Here is a 6,000-nt window from a genome sequence, read left to right as displayed (position 1 = left end):
TTGGCAAATAAACAAGCAAATAAAAGCAGGCCTGGAAGGCCCCGCATCCTTCCTATTTCTCTGCATGGAAAACCAGCCAGAGATCAGAGCTGAGACATGGGTCCTTCCTCCACTCATTGAGAGCCGCTGGGAGGCAGTGTGGGCCAAGGTCAGGGAGTCCGCTGGGCGTGAGGAGCCCTGGGTTTTAGTTCCTCCTCAGCCTCCGAGGCCCCAGCCCCGGCCGAGTGCACCCAAGGGCACGCCTGGTGTCTCTGAGCCTCAGCTTGCCCACCTGCAAAGGGGAGCGATCATCCCCCTTTGAGGAAAGGTTCCACGAAGGTAAGTGGTGACTCTCTGGAGGAGTGTATGCGGCTCACTGTGTTGAGTGCCTGCCTCCTGCGCGCTGAGCACGGAGATTCAGAATTTGGCCCGTGGAATTTCCCCTGCCAAGAAGCACCCAAAAGATAGCCAGAGTCTATGGGAGAAAATGCTAGAGGGGTCAGGTTACAGGAGGAAGTGTTTTTATTGTTAAGCCTAAGAGCAGAATTGGGGAGAATACAATGGTGGTGCTGAGTGTGGTCAGTAATTCTCCTCCAAGAGCTCCTCCCAAAAGATATTCCTGCTCATGGAAAATGACCTGAGCTCAAGGCTGTTCACTGCAGAATGATTTAGAGCAGCATGGGTTCAGAAGCCCCCTGAATACCCACCAAAATGAGCAGGGGTTGTATATATGGGCTATAAAGCAGGATAAGGAGGGGTGCCTGGCTCAGTCGGTGGAGCATGTGACTCTTGATCTCAGGGACGTGAGTTCAAGCCCCATGTTGGGCATGGAGCCTATGGAAAGGAAAGGAAAGGGAAAAAAAGAAAAGAAAAAAGAAAAGAAAAGTTCTCTGTGAACTGACGTAGAAAGACTGCTGAGAATACTAAGTGAGGAAAAAAAAAAACCTAGGTGCAAAGCAGTATGTAGGATGCTACCATTTTTTGTTCAAAGAAGCAGGGGAGAGTATCTATGGAATATTTTTATTTATATCGGCACAGAAGATGCTAAAACTAGTTATAAGAAACGAGTCCCATGGTCCCGTTAGTTGTCTCTAGGAAGGGTAGGGAGAGGAGTATCACTGTATATTCGTCTGCACTTTTTGATTTTGGAGGCCCTGTAAATGCAGTATGTACAGGGGAGGGGGTGGGGCGAGGAACACTGTGTGGGCTGTGGAATCAGGGAGCCGGGCATGAATCCTAGCTTCACCACTTCCCAGTTGTGGGAGCTTGCATGAGCCGCTCAACCTCTTTGAGGCTCCGTTCCTGCATGAAAGGGGCATAATAATGTGGTAACACCTCCTGGTGTAACCCACCTGGACTCGGGAGACTGGGGCTGAGTTTAAAGCACTCAGACGGAAAATGGTTGCTGTAGCCGGTTCACCAGCCAGGGCTTCCCACTCTCCAGATCAGCTTCCAGACTTCCTGGAGGGTACATGCAATGCCCCAGGCACCCAGCCCCAGGGAGTCTCTGTGCCTCCGGGCTACCAGGTCCAAGCAGAGGGTGTGTGGGGCTGGGAGGCGAGGAGAGTGTCCTGAGTCCAATGCAATACAATTCTTCCTCCCAGAGAAAAACCCTGCAGATAGGCTGCTGGGCTCTCTGGTAACAGGGATCAGCTCTACTGAGCCCCACACCCCTTCACGCTGCTCTGCAGCCCCTTACTCTGTTGAAAACAGCAATTCTCAAACATGACAGCGTGCATCTGAATAGTAGGTACACCTCAGATTCCTGAGTCCTCCCTAGGACCTCGCTTGCCCACTTGAGGCCTCCAAGATGGAGATCCAGCCACATCTCCAGCACTCGGTCCCACACCTTTTACACTCCGTGTCTCTCCCCAGATCACTCACCCCTCCTCAAGCGTTTTCCACCTTCACTCTCCACGCTTCGGATTTCAAGGATCTCGTCCTCAAGGGAGGTTTCCCCACTTGTCTAAATGATGCCTGTCTTGATGGATCCAGCACAAATATCTCCTCCTCCAGGAAGGCCCTCTGATTTCCCCCTTCCTCCAGGTACTTTCAGACTCAGAATCTGCATCTAAAATAGCACCACCATGGCTTCCTTGAATTAGAAGTATCCTCGGTAACAAAGAGAGCTATGACTCACAGGGGCCTGACCGTGGGGTGCTTTGTAAACATCAGCCCCACGGTGCCCTGAGCCCCAGAGACATGTTACTGTCCCCGTTCTATAAAGAAGTGAGCTTCAGGGACATGGGGGTTTGTTCAGGGTATCATAGCTGATGGGTGTTGGATTGGAATCCATCCTAGCCCCGCTGGTTGTTTCTGTGTATGTGCTGCCCCGACCCCTTTGAGACTATCTACTCTCTTAGTTTCTATTCTTCTCCATCAGGGCCAAGCAAAGTCCAGCCCGTCAAGGAATACTAATTCTGAGACAGGGATGGTCATAAGAAGGAGATGCTGGGGCAGGGACTGTCCCTGAGTAATCTCTCTGGTGGTGGGGGTGGCAGTGTAGACGCCAACAAGATGGTTCTGGGTTGGTGCAGAGGGAAGGGCGGGGCGCGGGGGGGTGGGGTGGGGGAAGATGAACATCATCATCTGAGGAAAAAGACAGTGCAATGAAACAAGACAGGGCATAGACGGCTCCCACCTTGGGGAACTCAGGGAATGAAGGGAATTTTCTGGAAATAGGCACAGTGCCAGAGGTGAGCAAAAACGGTCTTCCATTTTCATCTAAACATTTCAGGACGTTCCTGTGTAAGAAAAATACACAGACTCCTCCACGAACAGATAACACTTTACCACCAACATACACCTATTCATTGCGGAATTGTCTGGGAAACACTGGGGCCAACTCCGTGTGTCTCAATAAGGAATTGGTCAAATCAGTCAGATTTTCATCTGATAGGTCACTCTCCAGCCCAAGAAAGGAGGAAGAAGTTCTCATTGCTCTGATACGGAACAGTCACCAAAATAGATTTTAAATAAAAAATGTGATGTGCATAATCAGGAAATCTTTTTTAAGTTTGTTTATTTATCTTGAGAGAGAGAGAGAGAGAAAGAGGAGGAGGGGGGCAGAGAGAGAAGGAAAGAGAATCCCAAGCAAGCTCTGTTGCTGTCAGTGCAGAACCCTGCATGGGCCTCGATCTCACCAACCGGAAGATCACGACCTGAGCCAAAATCAAGAGTTGGGTGCTTAACCGACTGAGCCACCCAGGTGCCCCAGGGAAATAAAATTTTAAAGCATGCTGAGTGATAATTTTGCACGTTATCAGTCTGGAAATTTTTCAAAACTGTTAATTCCAAGTGTTGGCGGGGAAGTGGGGCAAAGGGAATTCTTAAGCATGTTGGCAAGTGTGTGAATTGATACAACCACTCTGGAAGACAGCTTGGCATTATCTACTGAAGTTGACAAGGTGCATTCCCTAGGATCCTGCAAATTGCCCAAGGAAGATCTGTACCCAAGTCCCCAGCAAGGTCCCCAAACATACACACCAAAAAAGAAACAATAAACAACATTCACACCAGTACTGTTCCTAGAAGCAAAAAATTGGAAGCAACCCAAATGTCTTAAATAGTACAATGAAAACTTAATGCCGTTATCTGAACACAATGGAATTCATACAGAGTGAAAATGAACCGGCTTGCAGGGGCACCTGGGTGGGCTCAGTCGGTTAAGCGTCCAACTTCAGCTCGGGTGACGATCTCACGGTTCGTGGGTTCGAGCCCCGTGTCAGGCTCTGTGCTGACAGGTCAGAGTCTGGAGCCAGCTTTGGATTCTGCGTCTCCTTCTCTCTCTGCCCCTCCCCTATTCACGCTGTCTCTCTCTCTCTCTTAAAAAAAAAAATGAAGGGGCGCCTGGGTGGCGCAGTCGGTTAAGCGTCCGACTTCAGCCAGGTCACGATCTCGCGGTCCGTGAGTTCGAGCCCCGCGTCAGGCTCTGGGCTGATGGCTCAGAGCCTGGAGCCTGTTTCAGATTCTGTGTCTCCCTCTCTCTGCCCCTCCCCTGTTCAGGCTCTGTCTCTCTCTGTCCCAAAAATAAATAAACGTTGAAAAAAAAATTTTTTTTAAAAAATGAATAAACATTAAAAAAAATTTTAAGATTGTTTTTTAAAAACATTTATTTATTTTTGAGACAGAGAGAGACAGAGCCTGAATGGGGGAGGGGCAGAGAGAGAGGGAGACACAGAATCCGAAGCAGACTCCAGGCTCTGAGCAGTCAGCACAGAGCCCGATGCGGGGCTCGAACTCACGGAGCGCGAGATGGTGACCTGAGCTGAAGTCGGACGCTTAACCGACTGAGCCACCCAGGTGCCCCCCCAAAATTTTTAGAAATGAAGGAAATGAACCAACAGCCATGCATATCAGTATAACTGAATCTCAGGATCATAGTCATGGATGGTATCAAAGCAAGTTGTGCAAGGCTGCATGCAATGTACTTCCTTCTCTTCAAAATCAAAAAGGTGAGTCACTACACAATATTTATCGTGTGCTGGAGTGCCTGGGTGGCTCAGTCAGGTGAGCATCCGACCCTTGATTTCAGCTTGGGTCATGGGTTGTGGGATCACACCCCAAGTTGGGCTCCATGCTCAGCTTAAGATTCTCTCTCTCTCTCTCTCTCAAGAAAAAAAAAAATTAAATGAATGAACACATAAACAAACAAATAAACAGTGTGCTGATTTAAACATATGGCAGGACTATAAAGGAAAAAAAAGGGCATGACAAGTATAACATGCAGAGTAGTATTTGGGGAAAGAGAAGGCGGGGTGGGAATGGCCACAGAGATGTTAGAAGTTCTGCTTCTTTGTCTAGGACAGGTGGCAGTTCCCAGGTGGCTTATTGTGCGGTGGATTTTTTAATTTATATATTATTGTATAACTGCTATTTTTGCATCTGCTCAATATTTAATAAAAACAAAAAATTTTTTAAAACAAGGCCTAGGCCAGTGTGAACAGTTTGCTCCCGTTTGTATAACAAAGGGACCCACACCAGCACGTGCACGGACAAGGGTATTAATGTTTGTCTGGAAAGTTCCACATGCAACTGGCAAAACTGGTTGCCTCTGGCAGGGGACCTGGGAGACTGGGGACAAGGAATGACAAACTTCCTTGGATTTTTAAAATTTTGAATCACATAAACGGGGCGCCTAGGTGGCTCAGTCGGTTGAGCGTCCGGCTTCTGCTCAGGTCACGATCTCACGGTTCATCAGTTCAGGCCCCACGTTGGGCTCTGTGCTGACAGCTCAGAGCCTGGAGCCTGCTTCGGATTCTGAGTCTCCCTCTCTCTCTGCCCCTCCCCCACTTGCCCTCTGTCTCTCTCTGCCTCTCAAAAATAGAAAAATAATTTTTTTTTTAACTTTGAATCACATAAACCAACTTAAATTAAAAGTAATAAAATTTGAGGGGTACCTGGGTGGCTCAGTCGGTTGAGCATCTGGCTCCTGGTTTTGGCTCAGGTCGTGATCTCACGGTTCATGGGTTCGAGCCCCACGTGGGATTCTCTCTCTCTCAAAATAAATGGATAAGCTTTAAAAAATAAAATTTGAAGACAGAGAAACGGGGTGGGGGCCCGTGGGAGGGAAAAGGAGGGTGTGAGGGAAGGTGGAGGGATGGAGCAGGAGGAACACTGGCCAGACTCTGGATGCCAAAAACTTCCTGTGTGCCCAGGGTCGCACCTGGAGCCAGAAACCCCTCGGACGGGCCAGGGGGGCCTGTGTCCTCATCCCACAGCTCAGGCCTAGAACCAGATCACTGTCTTGCCCCTAAGGACAGAGCCACCTTCCGACAGTTGCCCAAGTCAATTCTGGCTCTGCAATCTTTTGTCTCCAAACAAGGTGTCCTCAGGTCTCTTTCCCTGACCCTGCCGTCTTAGCTCAGACCTTCTCCCCACCGGTGATTTGAGCAATTCCTTTGAAGTCGCTTCAGGGTCTTCTGAGCCTTCATCCTCGATGACTCTGAAATGTGCTTCTGCGTCGCGAAGGACAGTTAACAGCACATGGGCTCTCTTCACCCCCATTCCGATCCTCCCCTC

Source organism: Prionailurus bengalensis, chromosome B2, assembly GCF_016509475.1.
Source record: "Prionailurus bengalensis isolate Pbe53 chromosome B2, Fcat_Pben_1.1_paternal_pri, whole genome shotgun sequence".
Taxonomy (NCBI): domain Eukaryota; kingdom Metazoa; phylum Chordata; class Mammalia; order Carnivora; family Felidae; genus Prionailurus; species Prionailurus bengalensis.
The sequence above is the reverse complement of the archived record's forward strand: the minus strand, read 5'-3'. Positions refer to the sequence as shown.